At 42.6% G+C, this 25,848-nt stretch overlaps 24 non-coding genes across 24 annotated transcripts; all 24 read left to right on the top strand.

Annotated features, from left to right (window-relative positions):
- The first annotated feature begins 418 nt into the window (after positions 1-418).
- On the top strand, positions 419-492 carry trnat-agu (transfer RNA threonine (anticodon AGU)). Its single transcript has one exon. It is a non-coding gene; the product is annotated as a tRNA-Thr (tRNA).
- Positions 493-652: 160 nt separating this feature from the next.
- trnat-ugu (transfer RNA threonine (anticodon UGU)) lies at positions 653-726 on the top strand. Its single transcript has one exon. It is a non-coding gene; the product is annotated as a tRNA-Thr (tRNA).
- A 320-nt stretch (positions 727-1,046) lies between these two features.
- On the top strand, positions 1,047-1,120 carry trnan-guu (transfer RNA asparagine (anticodon GUU)). The gene has a single exon. It is a non-coding gene; the product is annotated as a tRNA-Asn (tRNA).
- A 1,306-nt stretch (positions 1,121-2,426) lies between these two features.
- On the top strand, positions 2,427-2,500 carry trnat-agu (transfer RNA threonine (anticodon AGU)). Its single transcript has one exon. It is a non-coding gene; the product is annotated as a tRNA-Thr (tRNA).
- A 160-nt stretch (positions 2,501-2,660) lies between these two features.
- On the top strand, positions 2,661-2,734 carry trnat-ugu (transfer RNA threonine (anticodon UGU)). The gene has a single exon. It is a non-coding gene; the product is annotated as a tRNA-Thr (tRNA).
- A 320-nt stretch (positions 2,735-3,054) lies between these two features.
- On the top strand, positions 3,055-3,128 carry trnan-guu (transfer RNA asparagine (anticodon GUU)). Its single transcript has one exon. It is a non-coding gene; the product is annotated as a tRNA-Asn (tRNA).
- A 1,306-nt stretch (positions 3,129-4,434) lies between these two features.
- trnat-agu (transfer RNA threonine (anticodon AGU)) lies at positions 4,435-4,508 on the top strand. The gene has a single exon. It is a non-coding gene; the product is annotated as a tRNA-Thr (tRNA).
- A 160-nt stretch (positions 4,509-4,668) lies between these two features.
- On the top strand, positions 4,669-4,742 carry trnat-ugu (transfer RNA threonine (anticodon UGU)). Its single transcript has one exon. It is a non-coding gene; the product is annotated as a tRNA-Thr (tRNA).
- Positions 4,743-5,057: 315 nt separating this feature from the next.
- On the top strand, positions 5,058-5,131 carry trnan-guu (transfer RNA asparagine (anticodon GUU)). The gene has a single exon. It is a non-coding gene; the product is annotated as a tRNA-Asn (tRNA).
- Positions 5,132-6,437: 1,306 nt separating this feature from the next.
- Positions 6,438-6,511, top strand: trnat-agu (transfer RNA threonine (anticodon AGU)). The gene has a single exon. It is a non-coding gene; the product is annotated as a tRNA-Thr (tRNA).
- A 160-nt stretch (positions 6,512-6,671) lies between these two features.
- trnat-ugu (transfer RNA threonine (anticodon UGU)) lies at positions 6,672-6,745 on the top strand. Its single transcript has one exon. It is a non-coding gene; the product is annotated as a tRNA-Thr (tRNA).
- A 320-nt stretch (positions 6,746-7,065) lies between these two features.
- On the top strand, positions 7,066-7,139 carry trnan-guu (transfer RNA asparagine (anticodon GUU)). Its single transcript has one exon. It is a non-coding gene; the product is annotated as a tRNA-Asn (tRNA).
- A 1,306-nt stretch (positions 7,140-8,445) lies between these two features.
- On the top strand, positions 8,446-8,519 carry trnat-agu (transfer RNA threonine (anticodon AGU)). Its single transcript has one exon. It is a non-coding gene; the product is annotated as a tRNA-Thr (tRNA).
- A 160-nt stretch (positions 8,520-8,679) lies between these two features.
- Positions 8,680-8,753, top strand: trnat-ugu (transfer RNA threonine (anticodon UGU)). The gene has a single exon. It is a non-coding gene; the product is annotated as a tRNA-Thr (tRNA).
- Positions 8,754-9,073: 320 nt separating this feature from the next.
- trnan-guu (transfer RNA asparagine (anticodon GUU)) lies at positions 9,074-9,147 on the top strand. Its single transcript has one exon. It is a non-coding gene; the product is annotated as a tRNA-Asn (tRNA).
- A 1,306-nt stretch (positions 9,148-10,453) lies between these two features.
- Positions 10,454-10,527, top strand: trnat-agu (transfer RNA threonine (anticodon AGU)). Its single transcript has one exon. It is a non-coding gene; the product is annotated as a tRNA-Thr (tRNA).
- Positions 10,528-10,687: 160 nt separating this feature from the next.
- trnat-ugu (transfer RNA threonine (anticodon UGU)) lies at positions 10,688-10,761 on the top strand. The gene has a single exon. It is a non-coding gene; the product is annotated as a tRNA-Thr (tRNA).
- Positions 10,762-11,081: 320 nt separating this feature from the next.
- Positions 11,082-11,155, top strand: trnan-guu (transfer RNA asparagine (anticodon GUU)). The gene has a single exon. It is a non-coding gene; the product is annotated as a tRNA-Asn (tRNA).
- A 10,572-nt stretch (positions 11,156-21,727) lies between these two features.
- On the top strand, positions 21,728-21,801 carry trnat-agu (transfer RNA threonine (anticodon AGU)). Its single transcript has one exon. It is a non-coding gene; the product is annotated as a tRNA-Thr (tRNA).
- A 557-nt stretch (positions 21,802-22,358) lies between these two features.
- trnan-guu (transfer RNA asparagine (anticodon GUU)) lies at positions 22,359-22,432 on the top strand. The gene has a single exon. It is a non-coding gene; the product is annotated as a tRNA-Asn (tRNA).
- Positions 22,433-23,738: 1,306 nt separating this feature from the next.
- trnat-agu (transfer RNA threonine (anticodon AGU)) lies at positions 23,739-23,812 on the top strand. The gene has a single exon. It is a non-coding gene; the product is annotated as a tRNA-Thr (tRNA).
- Positions 23,813-23,972: 160 nt separating this feature from the next.
- trnat-ugu (transfer RNA threonine (anticodon UGU)) lies at positions 23,973-24,046 on the top strand. Its single transcript has one exon. It is a non-coding gene; the product is annotated as a tRNA-Thr (tRNA).
- Positions 24,047-24,366: 320 nt separating this feature from the next.
- trnan-guu (transfer RNA asparagine (anticodon GUU)) lies at positions 24,367-24,440 on the top strand. The gene has a single exon. It is a non-coding gene; the product is annotated as a tRNA-Asn (tRNA).
- Positions 24,441-25,746: 1,306 nt separating this feature from the next.
- trnat-agu (transfer RNA threonine (anticodon AGU)) lies at positions 25,747-25,820 on the top strand. The gene has a single exon. It is a non-coding gene; the product is annotated as a tRNA-Thr (tRNA).
- The last annotated feature ends 28 nt before the right edge of the window (positions 25,821-25,848 follow it).

The raw sequence follows: 25,848 nt of genomic DNA, 5'->3' as shown, positions 1-25,848 counted from the left end.
AATCACTGCTGCAGCCGTACTTCTAGCACTGCATATTCTTGTCCACCTGACATGCAACAACTTGCTAAATAGACATTCCCTGTATCATGGTACAGACAACAGTTGCAAGGAAAAGCACAACTCTGTCAGATATAGAATAGCAAACAATTGTAAGACACAAAATATGTTTATACTTGCGGGATGGCTCAGGGTTATTGTGGCACTTTTCTATCTGTTCCAAAATTGGACCAACAAACATGAATGCTGAGGGGCTGTGAAAACTGGGTGATCAAATGACTTGTGAGAGATTGTCATCTTGGTCTGCTAGCCAACCTTCAACACTGGCATCTTTCCAGCACAGGGGAGTAAAGATGTTAACAAGCTGATTCGATTCAGTTACACACTTAATATGAAACATTCTCAAAGCAAATCAATTGATGGCGCTGTGGCTTAGTTGGTCAAAGTGCCTGTCTAGTAAACAGGAGATCCTGGGTTCAAATCCCAGCTGTGCCTCTTTTGCATTTCCTTATAGTTGGTGCCAATGTCCTAAGTACCGACAGCAGCTTCGGGCAAAAGGCAATGGAAATACAATGTGGCAACCCACCTCAGACACTTTGGAAGGCTTGATGCAGAGATATTTGCAGCAGTTGCCCCAAACTGTACACTTCCAATGGGCGCTGTAGCTTAGTTGGAGAAAGCGCCTGTCTTGTAAACAGGAGATCCTGGGTTCAACTCCCAGCAGTGCCTTCACACATTCACTCGTCTATAAAAGCTTTCAAATGTTCATACCTGGGAGCAGGACTTTTATTACTTGTCCCCTAAAAACACCTTTCCTAGACAGGGTCAAACCACCCAACGCAACCCCTTCCACAGTACGTTGAAAAGTGATCCGTTGTTACAAGTAGGTGTGATAGAATTCCACTCAACTGTGGATCAGTCTGATTGGAGGGGACACATTGATTTCATCACAAAAGCTGGTTTTTTTTAAAGAAATCATGTAACCGATGTTGGCCTCAGAGTACACAGCATGTCTCAAGTTGCAAACGACAAGCAGAACTGAGGAGCATGTCTCTGTGGCGCAATCGGCCAGCGCGCTCGGCTGTTAACCGAGAGGTTGGTGGTTCAAGCCCACCCAGGGACGAATAAAGCAAATGCTGTTGACTTGTGAGACTTTGTGATTATGGTCTGTTATTCAACTGAAAGCAGTTCTGTCGTTCTCTTCTGCTAAAAGCAACACTTGAAGTCATGTTTAAACCTGTTCCGTTAAGTATTGTGTAACACTCTGGACTTTGAATACAGTGATCCCACTTCACAGAGCAGTGTGGCGTTCCATTGGGCATGGTGTTGTTTCAGTAATGATTGCCCTGTAGCTTCCTTTTTTTCAATACCGAAATCAATGCTTTCAAAACACTTTGGGTTAGCGTTAGTTTTGGAACATTTTTTTTGCAGCTTAACAACTGTCTTACAACTACTTCTCACTGAGTGCAATGGGCTTTTAATGATGAGTGCTACAAACTCTTTAGGCAGCAATCTAAGTGTAACAACATTTGTATGGCTTGTGCTGACCAGAAGGTAAAGAGAAAACTTAGGATCGCAGGCTGTTTGAGGAGGATTGGATGACTCCCTGACACCTTAGTTGTTCAAGGGCTTACCCGTGCCTGGAGGACCACAGACCCAATGGCATGCCATGGACATACTGCTTCAAAACCAGGTCCCACCGAGAACCACTGCAGAGCTTCCAGAGAGAGCAGTGAAACAATTTCTTACATGGCAGCACCATGTGTGGACATTAAAGTGCAGGGATTTGGAAAGAGATGGCATGAAGAAATACCGTTGCCACAGAGGATAATATGAGAAAGCAACCTTTGCCAGCTGGCTTAAACATGTGGTCAGTTAAAAGAACAAAGCACTGGCCAGTCCAAGAACACTTTGTCAATTGCTTGACCAGAGCAATGCACAGTTGCACAAAGCTAGGGTCTCCAGGCTGGTCAGAGGCCAGAAATACCCTTGAATGTGTCTGAACATAGAGAATCACTGCTGCAGCCGTACTTCTAGCACTGCATATTCTTGTCCACCTGACATGCAACAACTTGCTAAATAGACATTCCCTGTATCATGGTACAGACAACAGTTGCAAGGAAAAGCACAACTCTGTCAGATATAGAATAGCAAACAATTGTAAGACACAAAATATGTTTATACTTGCGGGATGGCTCAGGGTTATTGTGGCACTTTTCTATCTGTTCCAAAATTGGACCAACAAACATGAATGCTGAGGGGCTGTGAAAACTGGGTGATCAAATGACTTGTGAGAGATTGTCATCTTGGTCTGCTAGCCAACCTTCAACACTGGCATCTTTCCAGCACAGGGGAGTAAAGATGTTAACAAGCTGATTCGATTCAGTTACACACTTAATATGAAACATTCTCAAAGCAAATCAATTGATGGCGCTGTGGCTTAGTTGGTCAAAGTGCCTGTCTAGTAAACAGGAGATCCTGGGTTCAAATCCCAGCAGTGCCTCTTTTGCATTTCCTTATAGTTGGTGCCAATGTCCTAAGTACCGACAGCAGCTTCGGGCAAAAGGCAATGGAAATACAATGTGGCAACCCACCTCAGACACTTTGGAAGGCTTGATGCAGAGATATTTGCAGCAGTTGCCCCAAACTGTACGCTTCCAATGGGCGCTGTAGCTTAGTTGGAGAAAGCGCCTGTCTTGTAAACAGGAGATCCTGGGTTTAACTCCCAGCAGTGCCTTCACACATTCACTCGTCTATAAAAGCTTTCAAATGTTCATACCTGGGAGCAGGACTTTTATTACTTGTCCCCTAAAAACACCTTTCCTAGACAGGGTCAAACCACCCAACGCAACCCCTTCCACAGTACGTTGAAAAGTGATCCGTTGTTACAAGTAGGTGTGATAGAATTCCACTCAACTGTGGATCAGTCTGATTGGAGGGGACACATTGATTTCATCACAAAAGCTGTTTTTTTTTAAAGAAATCATGTAACCGATGTTGGCCTCAGAGTACACAGCATGTCTCAAGTTGCAAACGACAAGCAGAACTGAGGAGCATGTCTCTGTGGCGCAATCGGCCAGCGCGCTCGGCTGTTAACCGAGAGGTTGGTGGTTCAAGCCCACCCAGGGACGAGTAAAGCAAATGCTGTTGACTTGTGAGACTTTGTGATTATGGTCTGTTATTCAACTGAAAGCAGTTCTGTCGTTCTCTTCTGCTAAAAGCAACACTTGAAGTCATGTTTAAACCTGTTCCGTTAAGTATTGTGTAACACTCTGGACTTTGAATACAGTGATCCCACTTCACAGAGCAGTGTGGCGTTCCATTGGGCATGGTGTTGTTTCAGTAATGATTGCCCTGTAGCTTCCTTTTTTTCAATACCGAAATCAATGCTTTCAAAACACTTTGGGTTAGCGTTAGTTTTGGAACATTTTTTTTGCAGCTTAACAACTGTCTTACAACTACTTCTCACTGAGTGCAATGGGCTTTTAATGATGAGTGCTACAAACTCTTTAGGCAGCAATCTAAGTGTAACAACATTTGTATGGCTTGTGCTGACCAGAAGGTAAAGAGAAAACTTAGGATCGCAGGCTGTTTGAGGAGGATTGGATGACTCCCTGACACCTTAGTTGTTCAAGGGCTTACCCGTGCCTGGAGGACCACAGACCCAATGGCATGCCATGAACATACTGCTTCAAAACCAGGTCCCACCGAGAACCACTGCAGAGCTTCCAGAGAGAGCAGTGAAACAATTTCTTACATGGCAGCACCATGTGTGGACATTAAAGTGCAGGGATTTGGAAAGAGATGGCATGAAGAAATACCGTTGCCACAGAGGATAATATGAGAAAGCAACCTTTGCCAGCTGGCTTAAACATGTGGTCAGTTAAAAGAACAAAGCACTGGCCAGTCCAAGAACACTTTGTCAATTGCTTGACCAGAGCAATGCACAGTTGCACAAAGCTAGGGTCTCCAGGCTGGTCAGAGGCCAGAAATACCCTTGAATGTGTCTGAACATAGAGAATCACTGCTGCAGCTGTACTTCTAGCACTGCATATTCTTGTCCACCTGACATGCAACAACTTGCTAAATAGACATTCCCTGTATCATGGTACAGACAACAGTTGCAAGGAAAAGCACAACTCTGTCAGATATAGAATAGCAAACAATTGTAAGACACAAAATATGTTTATACTTGCGGGATGGCTCAGGGTTATTGTGGCACTTTTCTATCTGTTCCAAAATTGGACCAACAAACATGAATGCTGAGGGGCTGTGAAAACTGGGTGATCAAATGACTTGTGAGAGATTGTCATCTTGGTCTGCTAGCCAACCTTCAACACTGGCATCTTTCCAGCACAGGGGAGTAAAGATGTTAACAAGCTGATTCGATTCAGTTACACACTTAATATGAAACATTCTCAAAGCAAATCAATTGATGGCGCTGTGGCTTAGTTGGTCAAAGTGCCTGTCTAGTAAACAGGAGATCCTGGGTTCAAATCCCAGCAGTGCCTCTTTTGCATTTCCTTATAGTTGGTGGCAATGTCCTAAGTACCGACAGCAGCTTCGGGCAAAAGGCAATGGAAATACAATGTGGCAACCCACCTCAGACACTTTGGAAGGCTTGATGCAGAGATATTTGCAGCAGTTGCCCCAAACTGTAGACTTCCAATGGGCGCTGTAGCTTAGTTGGAGAAAGCACCTGTCTTGTAAACAGGAGATCCTGGGTTCAACTCCCAGCAGTGCCTTCACACATTCACTTGTCTATAAAAGCTTTCAAATGTTCATACCTGGGAGCAGGTCTTTTATTACTTGTCCCCTAAAAACACCTTTCCTAGACAGGGTCAAACCACCCAACGCAACCCCTTCCACAGTACGTTGAAAAGTGATCCGTTGTTACAAGTAGGTGTGATTCCACTCACCTGTGGATCAGTCTGATTGGAGGGGACACATTGATTTCATCACAAAAGCTATTTTTCTTTAAAGAACTCATGTAACCGATGTTGGCCTCAGAGTACACAGCATGTCTCAAGTTGCAAACGACAAGCAGAACTGAAGAGCATGTCTCTGTGGCGCAATCGGCCAGCGCGCTCGGCTGTTAACCGAGAGGTTGGTGGTTCAAGCCCACCCAGGGACGAGTAAAGCAAATGCTGTTGACTTGTGAGACTTTGTGATTATGGTCTGTTGTTCAACTGAAAGCAGTTCTGTCGTTCTCTTCTGCTAAAAGCAACACTTGAAGTCATGTTTAAACCTGTTCCGTTAAGTATTGTGTAACACTCTGGACTTTGAATACAGTGATCCCACTTCACAGAGCAGTGTGGCGTTCCATTGGGCATGGTGTTGTTTCAGTAATGATTGCCCTGTAGCTTCCTTTTTTTCAATACCGAAATCAATGCTTTCAAAACACTTTGGGTTAGCGTTAGTTTTGGAACATTTTTTTTGCAGCTTAACAACTGTCTTACAACTACTTCTCACTGAGTGCAATGGGCTTTTAATGATGAGTGCTACAAACTCTTTAGGCAGCAATCTAAGTGTAACAACATTTGTATGGCTTGTGCTGACCAGAAGGTAAAGAGAAAACTTAGGATCGCAGGCTGTTTGAGGAGGATTGGATGACTCCCTGACACCTTAGTTGTTCAAGGGCTTACCCGTGCCTGGAGGACCACAGACCCAATGGCATGCCATGAACATACTGCTTCAAAACCAGGTCCCACCGAGAACCACTGCAGAGCTTCCAGAGAGAGCAGTGAAACAATTTCTTACATGGCAGCACCATGTGTGGACATTAAAGTGCAGGGATTTGGAAAGAGATGGCATGAAGAAATACCGTTGCCACAGAGGATAATATGAGAAAGCAACCTTTGCCAGCTGGCTTAAACATGTGGTCAGTTAAAAGAACAAAGCACTGGCCAGTCCAAGAACACTTTGTCAATTGCTTGACCAGAGCAATGCACAGTTGCACAAAGCTAGGGTCTCCAGGCTGGTCAGAGGCCAGAAATACCCTTGAATGTGTCTGAACATAGAGAATCACTGCTGCAGCCGTACTTCTAGCACTGCATATTCTTGTCCACCTGACATGCAACAACTTGCTAAATAGACATTCCCTGTATCATGGTACAGACAACAGTTGCAAGGAAAAGCACAACTCTGTCAGATATAGAATAGCAAACAATTGTAAGACACAAAATATGTTTATACTTGCGGGATGGCTCAGGGTTATTGTGGCACTTTTCTATCTGTTCCAAAATTGGACCAACAAACATGAATGCTGAGGGGCTGTGAAAACTGGGTGATCAAATGACTTGTGAGAGATTGTCATCTTGGTCTGCTAGCCAACCTTCAACACTGGCATCTTTCCAGCACAGGGGAGTAAAGATGTTAACAAGCTGATTCGATTCAGTTACACACTTAATATGAAACATTCTCAAAGCAAATCAATTGATGGCGCTGTGGCTTAGTTGGTCAAAGTGCCTGTCTAGTAAACAGGAGATCCTGGGTTCAAATCCCAGCAGTGCCTCTTTTGCATTTCCTTATAGTTGGTGCCAATGTCCTAAGTACCGACAGCAGCTTCGGGCAAAAGGCAATGGAAATACAATGTGGCAACCCACCTCAGACACTTTGGAAGGCTTGATGCAGAGATATTTGCAGCAGTTGCCCCAAACTGTACACTTCCAATGGGCGCTGTAGCTTAGTTGGAGAAAGCGCCTGTCTTGTAAACAGGAGATCCTGGGTTCAACTCCCAGCAGTGCCTTCACACATTCACTCGTCTATAAAAGCTTTCAAATGTTCATACCTGGGAGCAGGACTTTTATTACTTGTCCCCTAAAAACACCTTTCCTAGACAGGGTCAAACCACCCAACGCAACCCCTTCCACAGTACGTTGAAAAGTGATCCGTTGTTACAAGTAGGTGTGATAGAATTCCACTCAACTGTGGATCAGTCTGATTGGAGGGGACACATTGATTTCATCACAAAAGCTTTTTTTTTTTAAAGAAATCATGTAACCGATGTTGGCCTCAGAGTACACAGCATGTCTCAAGTTGCAAACGACAAGCAGAACTGAGGAGCATGTCTCTGTGGCGCAATCGGCCAGCGCGCTCGGCTGTTAACCGAGAGGTTGGTGGTTCAAGCCCACCCAGGGACGAGTAAAGCAAATGCTGTTGACTTGTGAGACTTTGTGATTATGGTCTGTTATTCAACTGAAAGCAGTTCTGTCGTTCTCTTCTGCTAAAAGCAACACTTGAAGTCATGTTTAAACCTGTTCCGTTAAGTATTGTGTAACACTCTGGACTTTGAATACAGTGATCCCACTTCACAGAGCAGTGTGGCGTTCCATTGGGCATGGTGTTGTTTCAGTAATGATTGCCCTGTAGCTTCCTTTTTTTCAATACCGAAATCAATGCTTTCAAAACACTTTGGGTTAGCGTTAGTTTTGGAACATTTTTTTTGCAGCTTAACAACTGTCTTACAACTACTTCTCACTGAGTGCAATGGGCTTTTAATGATGAGTGCTACAAACTCTTTAGGCAGCAATCTAAGTGTAACAACATTTGTATGGCTTGTGCTGACCAGAAGGTAAAGAGAAAACTTAGGATCGCAGGCTGTTTGAGGAGGATTGGATGACTCCCTGACACCTTAGTTGTTCAAGGGCTTACCCGTGCCTGGAGGACCACAGACCCAATGGCATGCCATGAACATACTGCTTCAAAACCAGGTCCCACCGAGAACCACTGCAGAGCTTCCAGAGAGAGCAGTGAAACAATTTCTTACATGGCAGCACCATGTGTGGACATTAAAGTGCAGGGATTTGGAAAGAGATGGCATGAAGAAATACCGTTGCCACAGAGGATAATATGAGAAAGCAACCTTTGCCAGCTGGCTTAAACATGTGGTCAGTTAAAAGAACAAAGCACTGGCCAGTCCAAGAACACTTTGTCAATTGCTTGACCAGAGCAATGCACAGTTGCACAAAGCTAGGGTCTCCAGGCTGGTCAGAGGCCAGAAATACCCTTGAATGTGTCTGAACATAGAGAATCACTGCTGCAGCCGTACTTCTAGCACTGCATATTCTTGTCCACCTGACATGCAACAACTTGCTAAATAGACATTCCCTGTATCATGGTACAGACAACAGTTGCAAGGAAAAGCACAACTCTGTCAGATATAGAATAGCAAACAATTGTAAGACACAAAATATGTTTATACTTGCGGGATGGCTCAGGGTTATTGTGGCACTTTTCTATCTGTTCCAAAATTGGACCAACAAACATGAATGCTGAGGGGCTGTGAAAACTGGGTGATCAAATGACTTGTGAGAGATTGTCATCTTGGTCTGCTAGCCAACCTTCAACACTGGCATCTTTCCAGCACAGGGGAGTAAAGATGTTAACAAGCTGATTCGATTCAGTTACACACTTAATATGAAACATTCTCTAAACAAATCAATTGATGGCGCTGTGGCTTAGTTGGTCAAAGTGCCTGTCTAGTAAACAGGAGATCCTGGGTTCAAATCCCAGCAGTGCCTCTTTTGCATTTCCTTATAGTTGGTGCCAATGTCCTAAGTACCGACAGCAGCTTCGGGCAAAAGGCAATGGAAATACAATGTGGCAACCCACCTCAGACACTTTGGAAGGCTTGATGCAGAGATATTTGCAGCAGTTGCCCCAAACTGTACACTTCCAATGGGCGCTGTAGCTTAGTTGGAGAAAGCGCCTGTCTTGTAAACAGGAGATCCTGGGTTCAACTCCCAGCAGTGCCTTCACACATTCACTCGTCTATAAAAGCTTTCAAATGTTCATACCTGGGAGCAGGACTTTTATTACTTGTCCCCTAAAAACACCTTTCCTAGACAGGGTCAAACCACCCAACGCAACCCCTTCCACAGTACGTTGAAAAGTGATCCGTTGTTACAAGTAGGTGTGATAGAATTCCACTCAACTGTGGATCAGTCTGATTGGAGGGGACACATTGATTTCATCACAAAAGCTGTTTTTTTTTAAAGAAATCATGTAACCGATGTTGGCCTCAGAGTACACAGCATGTCTCAAGTTGCAAACGACAAGCAGAACTGAGGAGCATGTCTCTGTGGCGCAATCGGCCAGCGCGCTCGGCTGTTAACCGAGAGGTTGGTGGTTCAAGCCCACCCAGGGACGAATAAAGCAAATGCTGTTGACTTGTGAGACTTTGTGATTATGGTCTGTTATTCAACTGAAAGCAGTTCTGTCGTTCTCTTCTGCTAAAAGCAACACTTGAAGTCATCTTTAAACCTGTTCCGTTAAGTATTGTGTAACACTCTGGACTTTGAATACAGTGATCCCACTTCACAGAGCAGTGTGGCGTTCCATTGGGCATGGTGTTGTTTCAGTAATGATTGCCCTGTAGCTTCCTTTTTTTCAATACCGAAATCAATGCTTTCAAAACACTTTGGGTTAGCGTTAGTTTTGGAACATTTTTTTTGCAGCTTAACAACTGTCTTACAACTACTTCTCACTGAGTGCAATGGGCTTTTAATGATGAGTGCTACAAACTCTTTAGGCAGCAATCTAAGTGTAACAACATTTGTATGGCTTGTGCTGACCAGAAGGTAAAGAGAAAACTTAGGATCGCAGGCTGTTTGAGGAGGATTGGATGACTCCCTGACACCTTAGTTGTTCAAGGGCTTACCCGTGCCTGGAGGACCACAGACCCAATGGCATGCCATGGACATACTGCTTCAAAACCAGGTCCCACCGAGAACCACTGCAGAGCTTCCAGAGAGAGCAGTGAAACAATTTCTTACATGGCAGCACCATGTGTGGACATTAAAGTGCAGGGATTTGGAAAGAGATGGCATGAAGAAATACCGTTGCCACAGAGGATAATATGAGAAAGCAACCTTTGCCAGCTGGCTTAAACATGTGGTCAGTTAAAAGAACAAAGCACTGGCCAGTCCAAGAACACTTTGTCAATTGCTTGACCAGAGCAATGCACAGTTGCACAAAGCTAGGGTCTCCAGGCTGGTCAGAGGCCAGAAATACCCTTGAATGTGTCTGAACATAGAGAATCACTGCTGCAGCCGTACTTCTAGCACTGCATATTCTTGTCCACCTGACATGCAACAACTTGCTAAATAGACATTCCCTGTATCATGGTACAGACAACAGTTGCAAGGAAAAGCACAACTCTGTCAGATATAGAATAGCAAACAATTGTAAGACACAAAATATGTTTATACTTGCGGGATGGCTCAGGGTTATTGTGGCACTTTTCTATCTGTTCCAAAATTGGACCAACAAACATGAATGCTGAGGGGCTGTGAAAACTGGGTGATCAAATGACTTGTGAGAGATTGTCATCTTGGTCTGCTAGCCAACCTTCAACACTGGCATCTTTCCAGCACAGGGGAGTAAAGATGTTAACAAGCTGATTCGATTCAGTTACACACTTAATATGAAACATTCTCAAAGCAAATCAATTGATGGCGCTGTGGCTTAGTTGGTCAAAGTGCCTGTCTAGTAAACAGGAGATCCTGGGTTCAAATCCCAGCAGTGCCTCTTTTGCATTTCCTTATAGTTGGTGCCAATGTCCTAAGTACCGACAGCAGCTTCGGGCAAAAGGCAATGGAAATACAATGTGGCAACCCACCTCAGACACTTTGGAAGGCTTGATGCAGAGATATTTGCAGCAGTTGCCCCAAACTGTACACTTCCAATGGGCGCTGTAGCTTAGTTGGAGAAAGCGCCTGTCTTGTAAACAGGAGATCCTGGGTTCAACTCCCAGCAGTGCCTTCACACATTCACTCGTCTATAAAAGCTTTCAAATGTTCATACCTGGGAGCAGGACTTTTATTACTTGTCCCCTAAAAACACCTTTCCTAGACAGGGTCAAACCACCCAACGCAACCCCTTCCACAGTACGTTGAAAAGTGATCCGTTGTTACAAGTAGGTGTGATAGAATTCCACTCAACTGTGGATCAGTCTGATTGGAGGGGACACATTGATTTCATCACAAAAGCTGTTTTTTTTTAAAGAAATCATGTAACCGATGTTGGCCTCAGAGTACACAGCATGTCTCAAGTTGCAAACGACAAGCAGAACTGAGGAGCATGTCTCTGTGGCGCAATCGGCCAGCGCGCTCGGCTGTTAACCGAGAGGTTGGTGGTTCAAGCCCACCCAGGGACGAATAAAGCAAATGCTGTTGACTTGTGAGACTTTGTGATTATGGTCTGTTATTCAACTGAAAGCAGTTCTGTCATTCTCTTCTGCTAAAAGCAACACTTGAAGTCATGTTTAAACCTGTTCCGTTAAGTATTGTGTAACACTCTGGACTTTGAATACAGTGATCCCACTTCACAGAGCAGTGTGGCGTTCCATTGGGCATGGTGTTGTTTCAGTAATGATTGCCCTGTAGCTTCCTTTTTTTCAATACCGAAATCAATGCTTTCAAAACACTTTGGGTTAGCGTTAGTTTTGGAACATTTTTTTTGCAGCTTAACAACTGTCTTACAACTACTTCTCACTGAGTGCAATGGGCTTTTAATGATGAGTGCTACAAACTCTTTAGGCAGCAATCTAAGTGTAACAACATTTGTATGGCTTGTGCTGACCAGAAGGTAAAGAGAAAACTTAGGATCGCAGGCTGTTTGAGGAGGATTGGATGACTCCCTGACACCTTAGTTGTTCAAGGGCTTACCCGTGCCTGGAGGACCACAGACCCAATGGCATGCCATGAACATACTGCTTCAAAACCAGGTCCCACCGAGAACCACTGCAGAGCTTCCAGAGAGAGCAGTGAAACAATTTCTTACATGGCAGCACCATGTGTGGACATTAAAGTGCAGGGATTTGGAAAGAGATGGCATGAAGAAATACCGTTGCCACAGAGGATAATATGAGAAAGCAACCTTTGCCAGCTGGCTTAAACATGTGGTCAGTTAAAAGAACAAAGCACTGGCCAGTCCAAGAACACTTTGTCAATTGCTTGACCAGAGCAATGCACAGTTGCACAAAGCTAGGGTCTCCAGGCTGGTCAGAGGCCAGAAATACCCTTGAATGTGTCTGAACATAGAGAATCACTGCTGCAGCCGTACTTCTAGCACTGCATATTCTTGTCCACCTGACATGCAACAACTTGCTAAATAGACATTCCCTGTATCATGGTACAGACAACAGTTGCAAGGAAAAGCACAACTCTGTCAGATATAGAATAGTGATGTGGATTTCCTTGTTGTTGACATGTTTGATGATGAAGAAATTCTCCGTTGACACTGACTTGCTTACATAATGATCATTTTATTGACAAACAAGTTACAGCATCGCCAGGCTTGCCATGGTTCGACCTGGGAGAGACACAGCCAAAAGTGATCTCTCCCCTTACACACAGAAACTCTGGTATTTATGGACACACCTCACAGGAGAACAACATAGGGACATCTGTTTGTTTTCAGGACACCCCTCTTCATACAACTGCAGGGGTTTCTGTCTTAGTCATATGTATGTCATATGTATGTCATAAACTCAAAGGACAACACAGGTCACAGATACAATCTCTTGTCCAGAAGTCCCTGGGCAACTCTCTGGATACAGGGACCCCATTGTACACATTCCACTGAGAGGGCTCCTAAATCTCCTTCAGATACTCCTCCTGATGCGCCCATTGTAAACTTATATTACCTCTGTCCTGGTTACATCAGACACTTCATAGTCCCCCCTAGCGAGACTATAGTCTCGCAAACGAGATAAATTATACAATTATGATGTTAATTAGCCTCATACGAATCACTTCTGTCCATGCTTAACCTTAGTAATATCGTAAAATTTTTATTTGTGGAGTGTGAGAGCGAAAAACCCATCAAGCAGCTATCTTTCTTTATTATCCATCAAACAATCTAGACAGGAAAACTCTCTCACGGTTCCTCTGCCCCAGGCAACCACTTATAGTACTCCAAACCAATTAGAAAGAAAAGGGTTATGAAAACTTTTTAGGATGATATATAAATGCACACATTTAAAACCTCAGAAATCAAATCTAAAAATTGTCCAAAGTCAGGCTGGTCGACCCATCGCACCTTCCAATGGACCTCTCCCTACCTAACACCACTTTCCCTAAGGATCGATAAAGAAAGAAAACACCTGAGGTCCCAATATATGCATCCTATACAGTTCCAGAAAAATATGTCTTGCTAAAAATATCTACTATAAAGTAAAACATACAAAAATATTCATCAATAATACAAGTTACATTGTAATAAACCCTCAATGATTTTTCAATCGAAACCCCTCATCATGATGTCTTCATTCAGGTTTCCGTTGTCCATTTCCATCCTCCATTTTCTTAAGTTTGGTTGTTTCAACTCCATTAATCTGGAAGGATCTCTGGACAATCAGCCACCCTCACATTGGTCTCCCAAATATCATCCTAGGAAGAAAAATCAACAGCCAGTATCTTTGTACATACAAAACATCAAAAATATTAATTTTTGTATCATACTTTCACATTATTCCACTACATGATTAACATATACATGATTAATATACTCAATTCCCCCCTTTTATCAATTCACTTCCAGTTCAAAATAATAGTGAGTCAATGTTGAATTCAGATATTCAAAAATGGATATTTCTCTCCAATCTCTATGACCTCCTCACCTTCACTTAGGTCATTACCACTCAGTAGCCACAAGAATCTGAAACACTATAGATCCTATTGGTCCTAATTGTTATTGCATCCAAACATTCACAGACCATCCTGCTTTTTCTGATGGACCAAATGAATCCCTAATTAGTTTCAAAGCATCTATGACACTAGTCATATTGTCAGTAGCATCAGGAATCAAAGTATAACAGGCTTCTCCAGTTAGATTCAAAGCTACACAGAGGCCACCTTGTTTGGCCAAAATGTAATCAAGAGCCATGTCATGTTTCAGCAACGTCAATCGATGACTCCTCTGAGTATTTGACAAATATTCAAAACCTTTTATGGTCTCGTTTGCAAAACCTTGCAGGGTATATGTAATATTATCAATATGATCAGCTAAGTATGTAACACCATACCATGGAAACAATCCTATTCCCCATTTCTCTCCCAAACTTATCCTCCAATGATAAGACTCCAAGTTGTGAAATTGTGCCAAATCTCTTTTCTTTCTACTGCTAGAGATTGTCGTAGAGTTATCCTCATCAGACCCTTGTCCCTTCTGAATAACAAAAACATCATACGGAAGTTTCAACTGTGCCATATAACAACATCCAATCCAACCATAAGGTAAAAATAAGTATGCCTTATCGCCACAAATCCACCAGATATCTTTAAATGTTCCTATGGTAAAATTACCCTGTAATATCTTCATACTGATAAAGGAGATTTATATATGATAAGTTCTTCAACCAAGCACAATTCCCTTGAGGTGTAAATAGATGCACCGACACGGCCATCCAATAATCATATGGTGCTTGTTGCTTAAATACCAACCACGATGGCGCATAATTTTGACATTTAGAAGTTAAAGGTTCTGGTACCGTCTCTAGAATTGAAGGCCATGTGCCTGGTGCTGGAACTCTCACAACACACGGACCACTCAAATTACTAGCCAATCTAACAGAGTGAGTCAACTGTTGGTACCACATATTTCTACTTGCCCACGGGTCTGCAATTTGCAACACCGAGGAATCAAACCCATAAGCTTTCCATTGGGTTTCACGCTTCTCTAATGCATGAAGATGTTTAGTCATGACTTCTGATGTCCCGTCAGCATCTACAAAATCACCAATCAGATTCGACATAGTCATCTGAATTGTTTCAGCTGCCTTAACTAATGTAGATGTAGCAACAGATGTCAACATCATACCTACAGACTTTGTAGACACCGAAGAACTCATCATTGTTTCGTTGATAGTAGATCCCATCTTTACAACCTCACTTGTAAAATTACTCGCAGCTGGAGTAGTAACCAAAGTTGATATGTTAATACTACTAGTTATTCTCTGAGCTACGGTAGTAGACATCATCTGTTCATCAGTCACCCTTGGAGTGACTAGTTGCTTTTGAACCTCTTTAGCCACCGTAACTACTTCAATAGGATCTAGGCCTTCTACCACAAGCATTATCTTACGAGTTCTATACCCTTTTACCCAATAATTGTGATATGGTACAACTTTAAACTCTGGATCCAAATAAGTGCATGTATATTCTCCCTGATCTTCCCCTGTTACATTGATTAGGACAAGTGCACAGTCGTCTTCAACCCTAAACAACCTTATGTGATTATACAAAATATACTTTCTTTGATCACGAGGCACACTATTAATTTCAGGTCCTGTTAGCACTATTTCTTCACCACGAGCATTTTTCCCAATTAGGGGAATTATTATCATCATTATTCCATTTTCCACATTTACATGGAAGGCGTGCTGAATTCCCTAACGTAGCTTTAATCACAATGTTTACAGGAAATTGAGTTGTAGAAATCATCTGAGGCTCAGCTGTATTTAGACGCAATATCTCTGTGACGTCAGTAACCTTCAGTTTTGAAAAGGTGGATGTCTGCTTTATTTTCTCAATCAGCGGGAGAGTTGATATGGTAGTTGACAGTTTTCCTACTTCAACAACCGGGGGTTTTGCAATTCTAGTTTCATTTAGTACCACTAAAGTCACAATACTGTTTCTGTAACCTAACCCCAATTGGGCACTATGCTCTCCCATATTTACTAATTTTGGGTCATAATATGTACACTTATAGTCACCTTGATCTTCAATCTGAGATCTACGTAAATAAAGACTACAGTCTCCCTTAATCTTTGACCTTCTTCGGGTTGGCCTTGGACTCCTTGGTCCAACTGGGTCTGTGAATTTTCCTGTAGAGGCATCACAGCCCTCTGGAGTCTTTGACTCATGCTCCTGAAAAATAGACTCTGTTGTTTTTGGGACATGTTGTAAATCAATGTCACCAAATCGTCTTTCTTGCTCATGGACTGACAAGTCATCCCTGACATCATCAAAAGTGTAATCAAAATCATCATGTATAGCCCCAACATGGTCAATCCCTTCTTCCGGATCTTGACCTTGGGGGTCTGCATGAACCTCTGCTGCTTCTGCAGCTTCTGTTGGCTCTCTTGCGCTTTCAACATCTCGGTTCTGTGATCGTGGAACCTCTTCTGTTGGCGCTTTAACACAATGTGATAAATGATACCAGGTAGGAGACCCTTTAACCTGGACTGCAGTTCCCGTACTGCAGACTACTTCAAATGGTCCTTCGCAGCGTTCATTAAACCACTTCCTCCTAAACACCTTCACGAATACCTTGTCTCCAGGTTGCACTGCATTCGTCTTTTGCTCATCGAGTCTCTCTTGCACCTCCTCTCGTTTTTGTCTATCAGAGACATATGTGTATATTCTCTTATGTAAAGCAGCCATGTAATTAACATACACTCGCATTTCATCTTCTAAAAGGGCTAAACTTGGACCCTTGCCACTTGTACGCAAACAAGGTGTCGGCATCCGTCTGCCCATTGCCAACTCATGGGGTGTCATGCGCAAATCACGGAGCCCACTTGAACGACACACCATTAACGCCAGTGGAAGCGCTTCCACCCAATTCAAACCTGTGTGTTGGCAGATTTTAACAATGCGGTTTTTTAACACACCATTCATTTTTTCACAAGCACCTTGGCTTTGCTGATGATTAACAGCTCCTAGACGTTGTTTAATTCCCAATTTTTGCAGAATTAGTCCTACTGTTTTATTCACAAACTCTTTCCCATTATCTGAGGATATGCGATCTGGGAGTCCCCACCTGCTTATAACCTCACAACACAAAAACTTTAAAACTTGGCAGCAGACTGAGCATCTTTCCGCTTGGTTGGACAGGCCTCAACCCATCTTGAAAATCTATCCACAACAACTAGCATATAGGACTTATTGGCGTCCTAACATTGTTTTTTTTAGACAAATAGTACACCTGCTTATGACATAATCAATCTGCTCATGCAAATACAGTACCCAAAAACCATACTTTCTCTTAATCTTTCTCCTAACTCCCCCCTTGCACCATGGGCTAACCCATGTGCTTTCTAAATCACCAGACCTAGCAGGTCTAACAATTTCCTTCACTGAGCATTCACTTATCTCTCTACTTCCTGAACCTTCACTATTCTACCTTACAATTCCTTCAACATAAATCTAACTCCTTGACCTTTCCTGTAAACAACAGAAAAGTCCTCTCCAACCTCAACATCCATCTATACTCCTCTGAAATCTCCTCTGTTCTGTAACATCCACAAGCAAAGTGGCTTAGCTGTCCACAATTATGACACACTCCTGAAGACTGTTGGAAATTTCCTCCTCTGCCTCTTTCTAAACTTCCTATCTGTGGTTGGTCAAAAACTGACTGTGGAAAAGGTGCATTGGGGATCATGGATAACAGCTGAGATAGCTGAAACTAGATCTGGTCATGCTGCGGCTGTGGTGGTAATTGATTTGGTTGATGCTGACTTTGCATAACCACAGCTTGTTTCATCTCCTTCTTATTATCAACCAGCTGTAGTTGGTTAAGTTTTCTAAGAGTCTCCTGGTCCTGTTTCTTCTGGACTGGTAGATTCACTTATGTTCACAAGGCATCTATTTATAGACCTCTCAATCTCTCTTAAAATCCTGCATCCATCATCTTCCACCCCTGCATCAGCTGCTAGCTGGTGAAGATATGTAGGACCTTCTCTCTCTGAGTCTCCATCACTATCACTCTCATCTGTGACGTGATAGTTGCCCTCCTGTCTAATCACTGGGAGCTGAGGATAAACATCAGTAAACTTCACTTCCTTCTCATAAGGCGGGCGCTTCTTTACTAAGGCAGTATGTGAGAAGGGTGTGTTAACCTTCTCCATTAACTTTCCTGCTTCCTTATCATTTTTCTTTATTTCTTGCATACTTCTGTTCCTTTTTTCTCTTGCAGCTTCTAACAATTTCTGTCCCTCATTTTCAAACAACTGCAGAATGCCAAGTTCAGTTTGTCTTTTCTCCATACGTCTATTTCCCCTTTTTGCCTTTCATCTGATTTACCTTATATGTAGACACAAGCACCTGTATTGTTTTGATCACATCCGGGTTCAAAGTCCCCTCCACTGGCCAAGGCTGGTCAATGTCAGAACAACGCTTACTCCATTTTTCTTATATTTTTGGAATATCTTGTCAATGTTCCATCTCAAAATAGCCCAGGTCAAGCTAGACCATACTCAGACAATGAAACCAGCATTCACAGCACTCAACCGTATTTGAATCAAATCAACTTTTCCATAAATTATCAATCAAATCAAAAATACTCCATTATTGACCAAATGCTTCAATTAGTCAGTCTGTTGCCAAGACTTCCTCCTATATAATTGTAATGTGATACATAGAAGAAACAATGTAAGCCTCTATGCGAAAACAGACTAAGCATGTATCAAAGATGTTGACTATAAAAAATGTATATACACAGATAGAAAAGTTCAGGTGTTTGTTGAAAGAGTTTGTGGATAAAACCACACTGGCCTTGATCAAGCTGGATTCAGGATCCCTACATGCTGTCATCCGCAAGCTTCCAGTGTTTGTGAAGTACTGCCAGATATCTCCTCATCTGCCTTTTTGACTGATCCAGTTCAGACACAATCCATCTCCTCCAGTTCTCACACAACATAGTAAAAACAGAGAAGACAAGAAAGAAACAAAACAAAAGTTGAGTGTCTAAGGGTCACTCTGATTTCATATACACAATGCAATAACAATTCAGTGAAATATGCACACATTATCTCTAATCTCTATCTGTTTTTTTTTAATCTATTGCAAAGGCTGTCTCCCTACTGGGGGTGTGTTTTCCTTCCCTCTGTGTCCCACAGAGAGAAGAGAGAGGAGGAAGGGCTCTCTCTCCACTCCTCTTCAAAAGGAGTAATCTAATTGGCTCTCTATGTGAGGCAACGCCTCTTGGACCCACCTCCTAATTTCTCAAGAGCTTCCAGTCTAGCCTGGCTGTCAAAGGGTTAACATCGTCTCCAAACCCCATGGTCCAAACCTAGTGCATTTAATGCACAGACAGGCACATCTCACCCGTGGGTGCTGTGACACCCCTACTTTCACTAAAATGTACACTTTTTACTAGTGGAGTCATTAAAAGACTTTTTGGTCAAGTAAGATTTATTAAGTGACATCTAAGCCAATCATATCTATTTGATTACAGTTGAAGCACAGTAAGGTTACATTTGCATTTAATCCTCCTGTCACTCATCACTGAGTCAGAGCTCAGAGCTCACACATGGAAACATGCTGCATGTAGCATCCTTCTGAAAGAGAGTAAGTCACCCAAACCGAGGTTTTTAAGATAAATCCACCTCACAAAACAGCATAAGTGTAACATTTTCTCCTCTTGGTTGTTATTTTAGCTGTATGTATTTACTCCCATAACTTTACGATGTAGCAGAAGTCCCCTTTGCAGTTTTTCTAAATAAAAGCACATTTTATGTGAAGACCGGAAATAAAGAGACTAAGGCGTAAGGCAATAAGAAAGGCAAAATAACGGCATCACAAAGAATCGTTTTGAATCTGGTTTCTAGACATCTTCACCTATTTTAAACTAAACTATATGTTCTTTTGAACAGACAAAATCCACAGCATAATGTGGTCACACACATACGCTCCAACAGACAGAAAGAGAAGTTCACACTCCAATCAGCCAGCAGTTCTAAACTTTATCAGGAATTTTTCTGTTCTTTTCTCTAATCTTGCTACCTGAATGGGTACAGACTATCCTCGCTGGTCTCTCCACTTCTGTTAAAAACAGATACTATATACACTTATGCTATGTATAAACGTCCTTTATTAGGCTCATGTGTATTTATCAGATTAAACAAACATCCTCTGAGGGGCTCATAGATTTTTATCACTGATGAAGATCAGATAAGTAAAAGTCCTCTGAAACAAAGGCTCATATTTTTTATCACTGATGAAGCAAAAATGTCCCCTCTTATAAGTTACTAAATCGCCTTTTAACCAATCACCTGCTATATATGCCTATTTAATAATACATCTATTCTATTTATCAATCACACATATACAAGAACATTTCCGGATCAAATACACATCTTCACACCACACAGACCTCTCAAAACCCATCCAAATCACAACACAAGAGACAAGACACAGACAGAGACAGAGACAGAGACAGAGACCGTCCAGCAGCCACACACATTCCAGTTCAGATTTTGAAGTCGACTCATTTATAATTTTCCTCTATCAAATTTTTACTTTGGCCAAACTTTTAACAAATTGTCTTTTAACAAATTACTTCACACTGCATGCTTCAATGCACACTTTTTCCTTTACTTAGCGCTTTTTTCCCACTTTTCTCAAAACTCTTATCTTTATTCCTTATCTTCACTTTTCATCTTTTTACTTCTCATCTTTACACTTCTCATCTTTATTTCTTCTCTTTTATTTCCCTACATTATACGTTTATAATTTATCCAAATACCCTGGCCAGGGATCCCCTTTGTTTTATTTTTACTCAAATTTGACTACTTCTTAAAGCCAACTTTCACTTCAGTGTCTAATTTACACATGACTTACTGTTAAGAGGATACGGGCCCTGTCCTTGTTAAACTTGCATAGTTTTTTAGCTAACTGGTCTCGTTACTAGTTGCGCTTATGCTATCATTACCTTTCAACTTTATTCATCTCTTCTTCTCTTATTTATCTCTTCTTTATTTTATTCCCCATTATCTATATACTTTTTAACTCAATAAACCCCAATTTAGACAGAGAATTACTCCAACATCAACACATCATTGCACTTCAGTTCTTTGACAGTGCGGCCAAAATTGCCGATAGACGACAGAAACAGCTCCGCAATATATGCAGAAAAAAAAGAAAGAAACACTTACGAAGTGATGGAAATAATAAACAAGCTGTGGTTCCCTGCAGAAGGCCCCAACTGATCCTGTTCCGTGACGCCAAAATTGATGTGGATTTCCTTGTTGTTGACATGTTTGATGATGAAGAAATTCTCCGTTGACACTGACTTGCTTACATAATGATCATTTTATTGACAAACAAGTTACAGCATCGCCAGGCTTGCCATGGTTCGACCTGGGAGAGACACAGCCAAAAGTGATCTCTCCCCTTACACACAGAAACTCTGGTATTTATGGACACACCTCACAGGAGAACAACATAGGGACATCTGTTTGTTTTCAGGACACCCCTCTTCATACAACTGCAGGGGTTTCTGTCTTAGTCATATGTATGTCATATGTATGTCATAAACTCAAAGGACAACACAGGTCACAGATACAATCTCTTGTCCAGAAGTCCCTGGGCAACTCTCTGGATACAGGGACCCCATTGTACACATTCCACTGAGAGGGCTCCTAAATCTCCTTCAGATACTCCTCCTGATGCGCCCATTGTAAACTTATATTACCTCTGTCCTGGTTACATCAGACACTTCAATAGCAAACAATTGTAAGACACAAAATATGTTTATACTTGCGGGATGGCTCAGGGTTATTGTGGCACTTTTCTATCTGTTCCAAAATTGGACCAACAAACATGAATGCTGAGGGGCTGTGAAAACTGGGTGATCAAATGACTTGTGAGAGATTGTCATCTTGGTCTGCTAGCCAACCTTCAACACTGGCATCTTTCCAGCACAGGGGAGTAAAGATGTTAACAAGCTGATTCGATTCAGTTACACACTTAATATGAAACATTCTCAAAGCAAATCAATTGATGGCGCTGTGGCTTAGTTGGTCAAAGTGCCTGTCTAGTAAACAGGAGATCCTGGGTTCAAATCCCAGCAGTGCCTCTTTTGCATTTCCTTATAGTTGGTGCCAATGTCCTAAGTACCGACAGCAGCTTCGGGCAAAAGGCAATGGAAATACAATGTGGCAACCCACCTCAGACACTTTGGAAGGCTTGATGCAGAGATATTTGCAGCAGTTGCCCCAAACTGTAGACTTCCAATGGGCGCTGTAGCTTAGTTGGAGAAAGCACCTGTCTTGTAAACAGTTGAACACTGCAGGTTCAACTCCCAGCAGTGCCTTCACACATTCACTTGTCTATAAAAGCTTTCAAATGTTCATACCTGGGAGCAGGTCTTTTATTACTTGTCCCCTAAAAACACCTTTCCTAGACAGGGTCAAACCACCCAATGCAACCCCTTCCACAGTACGTTGAAAAGTGATCCGTTGTTACAAGTAGGTGTGATAGAATTCCACTCAACTGTGGATCAGTCTGATTGGAGGGGACACATTGATTTCATCACAAAAGCTGTTTTTTTTTAAAGAAATCATGTAACCGATGTTGGCCTCAGAGTACACAGCATGTCTCAAGTTGCAAACGACAAGCAGAACTGAAGAGCATGTCTCTGTGGCGCAATCGGCCAGCGCGCTCGGCTGTTAACCGAGAGGTTGGTGGTTCAAGCCCACCCAGGGACGAGTAAAGCAAATGCTGTTGACTTGTGAGACTTTGTGATTATGGTCTGTTGTTCAACTGAAAGCAGTTCTGTTGTTCTCTTCTGCTAAAAGCAACACTTGAAGTCATCTTTAAACCTGTTCCGTTAAGTATTGTGTAACACTCTGGACTTTGAATACAGTGATCCCACTTCACAGAGCAGTGTGGCGTTCCATTGGGCATGGTGTTGTTTCAGTAATGATTGCCCTGTAGCTTCCTTTTTTTCAATACCGAAATCAATGCTTTCAAAACACTTTGGGTTAGCGTTAGTTTTGGAACATTTTTTTTGCAGCTTAACAACTGTCTTACAACTACTTCTCACTGAGTGCAATGGGCTTTTAATGATGAGTGCTACAAACTCTTTAGGCAGCAATCTAAGTGTAACAACATTTGTATGGCTTGTGCTGACCAGAAGGTAAAGAGAAAACTTAGGATCGCAGGCTGTTTGAGGAGGATTGGATGACTCCCTGACACCTTAGTTGTTCAAGGGCTTACCCGTGCCTGGAGGACCACAGACCCAATGGCATGCCATGAACATACTGCTTCAAAACCAGGTCCCACCGAGAACCACTGCAGAGCTTCCAGAGAGAGCAGTGAAACAATTTCTTACATGGCAGCACCATGTGTGGACATTAAAGTGCAGGGATTTGGAAAGAGATGGCATGAAGAAATACCGTTGCCACAGAGGATAATATGAGAAAGCAACCTTTGCCAGCTGGCTTAAACATGTGGTCAGTTAAAAGAACAAAGCACTGGCCAGTCCAAGAACACTTTGTCAATTGCTTGACCAGAGCAATGCACAGTTGCACAAAGCTAGGGTCTCCAGGCTGGTCAGAGGCCAGAAATACCCTTGAATGTGTCTGAACATAGAGAATCACTGCTGCAGCCGTACTTCTAGCACTGCATATTCTTGTCCACCTGACATGCAACAACTTGCTAAATAGACATTCCCTGTATCATGGTACAGACAACAGTTGCAAGGAAAAGCACAACTCTGTCAGATATAGAATAGCAAACAATTGTAAGACACAAAATATGTTTATACTTGCGGGATGGCTCAGGGTTATTGTGGCACTTTTCTATCTGTTCCAAAATTGGACCAACAAACATGAATGCTGAGGGGCTGTGAAAACTGGGTGATCAAATGACTTGTGAGAGATTGTCATCTTGGTCTGCTAGCCAACCTTCAACACTGGCATCTTTCCAGCACAGGGGAGTAAAGATGTTAACAAGCTGATTCGATTCAGTTACACACTTAATATGAAACATTCTCAAAGCAAATCAATTGATGGCGCTGTGGCTTAGTTGGTCAAAGTGCCTGTCTAGTAAACAGGAGATCCTGGGTTCAAATCCCAGCAGTGCCTCTTTTGCATTTCCTTATAGTTGGTGCCAATGTCCTAAGTACCGACAGCAGCTTCGGGCAAAAGGCAATGGAAATACAATGTGGCAACCCACCTCAGACACTTTGGAAGGCTTGATGCAGAGATATTTGCAGCAGTTGCCCCAAACTGTACACTTCCAATGGGCGCTGTAGCTTAGTTGGAGAAAGCGCCTGTCTTGTAAACAGGAGATCCTGGGTTCAACTCCCAGCAGTGCCTTCACACATTCACTCGTCTATAAAAGCTTTCAAATGTTCATACCTGGGAGCAGGACTTTTATTACTTGTCCCCTAAAAACACCTTTCCTAGACAGGGTCAAACCACCCAACGCAACCCCTTCCACAGTACGTTGAAAAGTGATCCGTTGTTACAAGTAGGTGTGATAGAATTCCACTCAACTGTGGATCAGTCTGATTGGAGGGGACACATTGATTTCATCACAAAAGCTGGTTTTTCTTGAAGAAATCATGTAACCGATGTTGGCCTCAGAGTACACAGCATGTCTCAAGTTGCAAACGACAAGCAGAACTGAGGAGCATGTCTCTGTGGCGCAATCGGCCAGCACGCTCGGCTGTTAACCGAGAGGTTGGTGGTTCAAGTCCACCCAGGGACGAGTAAAGCAAATGCTGTTGACTTGTGAGACTTTGTGATTATGGTCTGTTATTCAACTGAAAGCAGTTCTGTTGTTCTCTTCTGCTAAAAGCAACACTTGAAGTCATGTTTAAACCTGTTCCGTTAAGTATTGTGTAACACTCTGGACTTTGAATACAGTGATCCCACTTCACAGAGCAGTGTGGCGTTCCATTGGGCATGGTGTTGTTTCAGTAATGATTGCCCTGTAGCTTCCTTTTTTTCAATACCGAAATCAATGCTTTCAAAACACTTTGGGTTAGCGTTAGTTTTGGAACATTTTTTTTGCAGCTTAACAACTGTCTTACAACTACTTCTCACTGAGTGCAATGGGCTTTTAATGATGAGTGCTACAAACTCTTTAGGCAGCAATCTAAGTGTAACAACATTTGTATGGCTTGTGCTGACCAGAAGGTAAAGAGAAAACTTAGGATCGCAGGCTGTTTGAGGAGGATTGGATGACTCCCTGACACCTTAGTTGTTCAAGGGCTTACCCGTGCCTGGAGGACCACAGACCCAATGGCATGCCATGAACATACTGCTTCAAAACCAGGTCCCACCGAGAACCACTGCAGAGCTTCCAGAGAGAGCAGTGAAACAATTTCTTACATGGCAGCACCATGTGTGGACATTAAAGTGCAGGGATTTGGAAAGAGATGGCATGAAGAAATACCGTTGCCACAGAGGATAATATGAGAAAGCAACCTTTGCCAGCTGGCTTAAACATGTGGTCAGTTAAAAGAACAAAGCACTGGCCAGTCCAAGAACACTTTGTCAATTGCTTGACCAGAGCAATGCACAGTTGCACAAAGCTAGGGTCTCCAGGCTGGTCAGAGGCCAGAAATACCCTTGAATGTGTCTGAACATAGAGAATCACTGCTGCAGCCGTACTTCTAGCACTGCATATTCTTGTCCACCTGACATGCAACAACTTGCTAAATAGACATTCCCTGTATCATGGTACAGACAACAGTTGCAAGGAAAAGCACAACTCTGTCAGATATAGAATAGCAAACAATTGTAAGACACAAAATATGTTTATACTTGCGGGATGGCTCAGGGTTATTGTGGCACTTTTCTATCTGTTCCAAAATTGGACCAACAAACATGAATGCTGAGGGGCTGTGAAAACTGGGTGATCAAATGACTTGTGAGAGATTGTCATCTTGGTCTGCTAGCCAACCTTCAACACTGGCATCTTTCCAGCACAGGGGAGTAAAGATGTTAACAAGCTGATTCGATTCAGTTACACACTTAATATGAAACATTCTCAAAGCAAATCAATTGATGGCGCTGTGGCTTAGTTGGTCAAAGTGCCTGTCTAGTAAACAGGAGATCCTGGGTTCAAATCCCAGCAGTGCCTCTTTTGCATTTCCTTATAGTTGGTGCCA

The sequence above is a fragment of the Labrus bergylta genome, chromosome 23 (assembly GCF_963930695.1).
Source record: "Labrus bergylta chromosome 23, fLabBer1.1, whole genome shotgun sequence".
Lineage (NCBI taxonomy): Eukaryota > Metazoa > Chordata > Actinopteri > Labriformes > Labridae > Labrus > Labrus bergylta.
Note: the sequence above shows the minus strand (reverse complement) of the source record. Positions and strands in the feature narration are given on the sequence as shown.